Source organism: Palaemon carinicauda, chromosome 9 (assembly GCF_036898095.1).
Source record: "Palaemon carinicauda isolate YSFRI2023 chromosome 9, ASM3689809v2, whole genome shotgun sequence".
NCBI classification, from domain to species: Eukaryota; Metazoa; Arthropoda; class Malacostraca; order Decapoda; family Palaemonidae; genus Palaemon; species Palaemon carinicauda.
Window position 1 is genome coordinate 141,978,762 of NC_090733.1, and position 6,031 is coordinate 141,984,792.

General features: G+C 40.2%; 1 protein-coding gene across 1 annotated transcript in view; it reads left to right on the forward strand.

Moving 5' to 3' along the window:
• Positions 1 to 5,039: 5,039 nt before the first annotated feature.
• The window catches only part of LOC137646672 (neuronal acetylcholine receptor subunit alpha-7-like), a 21,317-nt gene continuing 20,325 nt past the window's right edge, over positions 5,040 to 6,031 (forward strand). The window contains exon 1 of the mRNA XM_068379779.1: positions 5,040 to 5,170. The gene's annotated coding sequence lies outside the window, so the exon portion shown is untranslated. The remainder of the gene's footprint in view (positions 5,171 to 6,031) is intronic.

Consider the following 6,031-nt stretch of genomic DNA (forward strand, 5'->3'; position numbering starts at 1 on the left):
AGAAAGTTTGCACTTGATAGAAGGCATTGGAGAGGGCGCATCAGGCCACCGACCCCTTCATGTAGGGAAGAAGAAGAAGAAGACGAAGAAGAAGAAAGTTTGCACTTGATAGAAGGCATTGGAGAGGGCGCATCAGGCCACCGACCCCTTCATGTAGGGAAGAAGAAGAAGAAGAAAGTTTGCACTTGATAGAAGGCATTGGAGAGGGTGCATCAGGCCACCGACCCCTTCATGTAGGGAAGAAGAAGAAGAAGAAAGTTTGCACTTGATAGAAGGCATTGGAGAGGGCGCATCAGGCCACCGACCCCTTCATGTAGGGAAGAAGAAGAAGACGAAGAAGAAGAAAGTTTGCACTTGATAGAAGGCATTGGAGAGGGCGCATCAGGCCACCGACCCCTTCATGTAGGGAAGAAGAAGAAGAAGAAAGTTTGCACTTGATAGAAGGCATTGGAGAGGGCGCATCAGGCCACCGACCCCTTCATGTAGGGAAGAAGAAGAAGAAGACGAAGAAGAAGAAGAAAGTTTGCACTTGATAGAAGGCATTGGAGAGGGCGCATCAGGCCACCGACCCCTTCATGTAGGGAAGAAGAAGAAGAAGAAAGTTTGCACTTGATAGAAGGCATTGGAGAGGGTGCATCAGGCCACCGACCCCTTCATGTAGGGAAGAAGAAGAAGAAGACGAAGAAGAAGAAAGTTTGCACTTGATAGAAGGCATTGGAGAGGGTGCATCAGGCCACCGACCCCTTCATGTAGGGAAGAAGAAGAAGAAGAAAGTTTGCACTTGATAGAAGGCATTGGAGAGGGTGCATCAGGCCACCGACCCCTTCATGTAGGGAAGAAGAAGAAGAAGAAAGTTTGCACTTGATAGAAGGCATTGGAGAGGGCGCATCAGGCCACCGACCCCTTCATGTAGGGAAGAAGAAGAAGAAGAAAGTTTGCACTTGATAGAAGGCATTGGAGAGGGCGCATCAGGCCACCGACCCCTTCATGTAGGGAAGAAGAAGAAGAAGACGAAGAAGAAGAAGAAAGTTTGCACTTGATAGAAGGCATTGGAGAGGGCGCATCAGGCCACCGACCCCTTCATGTAGGGAAGAAGAAGAAGAAGAAAGTTTGCACTTGATAGAAGGCATTGGAGAGGGCGCATCAGGCCACCGACCCCTTCATGTAGGGAAGAAGAAGAAGAAGAAAGTTTGCACTTGATAGAAGGCATTGGAGAGGGCGCATCAGGCCACCGACCCCTTCATGTAGGGAAGAAGAAGAAGAAGAAAGTTTGCACTTGATAGAAGGCATTGGAGAGGGTGCATCAGGCCACCGACCCCTTCATGTAGGGAAGAAGAAGAAGAAGAAAGTTTGCACTTGATAGAAGGCATTGGAGAGGGCGCATCAGGCCACCGACCCCTTCATGTAGGGAAGAAGAAGAAGAAGAAAGTTTGCACTTGATAGAAGGCATTGGAGAGGGCGCATCAGGCCACCGACCCCTTCATGTAGGGAAGAAGAAGAAGAAGACGAAGAAGAAGAAAGTTTGCACTTGATAGAAGGCATTGGAGAGGGCGCATCAGGCCACCGACCCCTTCATGTAGGGAAGAAGAAGAAGAAGACGAAGAAGAAGAAGAAAGTTTGCACTTGATAGAAGGCATTGGAGAGGGCGCATCAGGCCACCGACCCCTTAATATAGGGATAACGGTGGGGAGGAAGAAGAAGAAGAAGAAGAAGAAGTAGTATCCATAACATATACATCGATCATCGAAAGATTTGTGTTGATTATGATTTATGAGATTTGTGTCAATACTGCGGTGCTGGGGCTGAGAAAGCCGTTCTACCTTGAAGTGTAACTGGGGGGGGGGGCTACATAGTTGTATTATGAAAAAAAAAAACAATTAGAAGAGGTTGGACAGCAAACTGTAAGTAGAGAAATGGAAAGCGAACAAATAATAAAAAGCAAAAATAAGTAGGTCCAGGTAGGAGACGATGAGATGTTGCTAAGATTAACGCTAGCTCTGCAAATCCAAATGTACATTTAGATTCAAAAGACCTCTGACATTCGGGGTGAATTGTCCGTCAGATGTCTCTAGTGTCAACATGACAAAACAGATAAAGTGCTACTCTTCTTGCTACTTCTAGGAAATGGGGGGAGCCTTGTTCAACCTCAGAGAATGCATAAAAATATTACAAATCGAGTTGGCATATTACATTCTGTGTTATCATTTGACCTCCATTACACACACACACACACACACACACACACACACACACGCACACACACATAGTGTAATATATATAATATGTATATACCTTACTACTGTATTTATCAAAGATATGTGGTTGCCTAAGATTCTTATGGAATCTAATTTTGATAAAACAATGACTAACTTAACCTGTAAGAAATAATTGCCATTGCCAATTTAATATAAAGTACAGCAATTATCTCCATTTTACCTTCAATTAAGGATCGATGGGTGATATTTCTTACTCAACCACTCTGCTTTAATAGTTACTATTAATTTTTTTTTATGAAAGTCTTATCACATTCCACCTTTTCTTCTTTCCAGGTCACTGTGATTTGAAGATACATATTTTGAAATGACCATCATTTTCCAAACGAGCCGAGCAAAGTGATATGAAGGATAATTATATCTTGGAAGAAGCTGACCTACTTTTCCCCTCAACATATCTTAATTATTCTTAGCTTTATCTTTAGTGTATACCGAGGAGAGCTCTGCAAGATGACTGTGATACTACTGAAGATATCTTTTGAATACAGAAGCCTTCCCTGAGTAATGTACACCAACTGAAGAAGGGACAACTATTTGGAATTGTCTCAGTGACGGATCTTCTCATCTTCGATTTTGAGTTACTATGAAATACTAAAGAGAAAAATAGGAAGGGATCATTGTTGGTTGTAAGCAATTGTGTAAACATAAGTGAATTTTGTGAACTAACTAGTTCCTCTCTGCATTTGTTTAATGAAATTAATTATTAATCAGAATGGTATCGACAAACAATGTACGCAGTCACCACATCTCATTTAAAAAAAATTAAACCAACAGAGGGTGGAGGAACTAACGACACCCACTTGTTATCAATTAATTCGATTAATTTCTCTTGTGTTTGCCATTTAATTGAAAAAATATCTATATGAATATTTCGTTAATATAAAACGCCTCATACCTGAGTCATTGCCTTCGAAGCAGGTAATCCATTAAGTGGCGACCGAGGAGTTTAACTGACTTCGTCATCATGTGCAATGTTTTACAACTATACATCTTCTACATGGCTTGGATATGTAAGTAAAAGAAATGGAAACAAAACTTATAACTCTGAGGTTGTTGTTGTCACTATTGAGAGACTGAGAGACAGAAAGGAACTATGAGGTTGTTGTTGTCAAATGTGAGAGACTGAGAGACAGTGAGGAACTGTGAGATTGTTGTCACGAATGAGAGACTGAGAGACAGAGAGGAAGAGAGACACAAGAAATCTGACAGACAGTGAATGTTCAACTGAACCAATGGTGTACCCATGACAAAATCTAAATGACTCATGCCACTGCAACTGGTAATAAACAAATTTCATTTATATTTTCATTTACTGACTGGCATGTAATCTCATTTATACACTTCGGGAATTAGACAATTTCTCTATATTATTTTTTTCAGTCATGGAAAGAATAACGTTAAAGGTTTAAAGCATTAAAGGCCACTCATGAATGGAAGGGGCAAGAGACAGTGACATTGCTCTATCGAGTAGGACAATGCCCTAGAGACTGATCATATATACACTCAAGCTAGGACCAAGGGGGGCCAGGCAATGGCTGCTGATGACTCAGCAGATAGACCTATAGTCTCCCCAAAACCCCCCATCCTTAGCTCACAAGGATGATGAGATTGCAATGACCAAAGAAACTAACGACTTTGAGCAGGACTCGAACCCCAGTCTGGCGTTCACCAGTCAGGGACGTTATCTCATCGGCCACCATGAAGATTGATTTGAAGTCCATAGTTTATCCCCAAGTTGAGCAGTATAAAAATAGTTTAATTTCCCTTACTGCTTATGACACAGGATGGTATCGATTTCCCATTACCTGAACAACCACGACTCTTCCCTCATTACACTATTTAAACGTTGACTCTCGAAACTTCATCATCATTATGGATATTATAATTAATTCATGTACTGACAGGCAAATTATTAGGCAGTGGTTCTTGGTACTATATTAATTCCTTCACCGGAAGCACATGATGTTACAAAACATTGATACATATTTCATAATCAAATGGTCGCGTTAATGAGTATTGCATATTAAATATTAATTCTTATTGCTATCATTGGAGCAAATATAAAATTGGTAATTGTAGATTAAATTGGTCTCGTTAATGGCATTATATACCAAAGATTAATTACTATTGTTATCATTGGTGTGGATATAAAATTGGTTCTTGAATACTTGAAGAAAAGAAAATTAAAACAGGACAGAATTTTCACTCAGGAAAAGACTGCCTTGGGTTAGAGTTCTCTTGCTTGAGGGTACTCTCGGGCACACTATTCTATCTTGTTTCTCTTCCTCTTGTTATTTTGAAGTTTTTATCCTCTTCTTATTTTCAAATTTTAATTGTTTATATAGGGAAGATTTATTTTAATGTTATTATTGTTCTTAAACTTCTCTCGTAGTTTTTCCTTATTTCCTTTCCTCGCTGGGCTATTTTTCCCTGTTGGAGCCCTTGGGCTTATAGTATCCCGCTTTTCCAACTAGGGTTGTAGCTTATCATCATCATTTCCTTAAAGGGCCTCGGTTAGATTTCGCCAGTCGTCTCTATCATGAGCTTTTAATTCAATACTTCTCCATTCATCATCTCCTACTTCGCGCTTCATAGTCCTCAGCCATGTAGGCCTGGGGCTTCCAACTCTTCTAGGGCTTTGAGGAGCCCAGCTGAACATTTGGTGAACTAGCAAGTATCTGTAATAATAATAATAATAATAATAATAATAATAATAATAATAACACATATCCACAGGGCCATTTGCAACGCCAGAAAGGACCGGAAGTTGGTCTGACGAATATCAGCTGTATGAGGATCTCTTCAGTTCCTACAACCACCACATCCGACCGGTGAGGTTTCCTCAGGAAGAATTGGAAGTATCCTTCGACTTCGCGCTTTACAGCATAATACAACTGGTAAACCACCCTCTCTCTCTCTCTCTCTCTCTCTCTCTCTCTCTCTCTCTCTCTCTCTCTCTCTCTCTCTCTCTCTCTCTCTCTCTCTCTCTCTCTCTCTCTCTTTGATTGTGGAAAGTCTGGTCTTGAGTGTAATAAACTACTGTATTAAGATATGGGGGTCAACTAATGATATGCACATGGAAAAAGCTCAAAAAATCCAAAACTTTGCAGGTAGAGTAGTCGTCATTGGGGTGAAAAAACACGATCACATCACCCCAACCCTCCAGCAATTAAAGTGGATAAAATTAAAAGAAAAGTGTATGTACGATGTTTGTGTTTTTGTTTTTAAAAGTTTGAGAAAAGAATATCCCAACTGGCTATACACATTTCCTACAGTTGGTAATTGTAGCAATGCATTAACCAGACAGAATGAAAATCTATATGTAGACAGCTATCGAACGGATTTGGGTTCACGCTCAATGGTAATAAGGGACCCAGCTTGCTGGAACAAACTACCTCTGGAAATAAGAAAATGTACAAATGTTAGTTCTGATTTATTAATAAAGAAACTTAAGCAATATTTTTAAAATTATACTTGAATGTGTATATATCCTAGATTTTTACAATCCAATTATTGTGAATTTTATGTAAATAATTTATATTGTTATGTAACAGAATAACCATTTTATAAAGGAATAAAGGTTTTTGACTTTGACTTTGACTCTCTCTCTCTCTCTCTCTCTCTCTCTCTCTCTCTCTCTCTCTCTCTCTCTCTCTCTCTCTCTCTCTCTCTCTCTCAGAGAAATAGTAAGAGAGAGAAAGTCCAAATTTGAATAATCCAGAATATTTGATCTCTCTCTCTCTCTCTCTCTCTCTCTC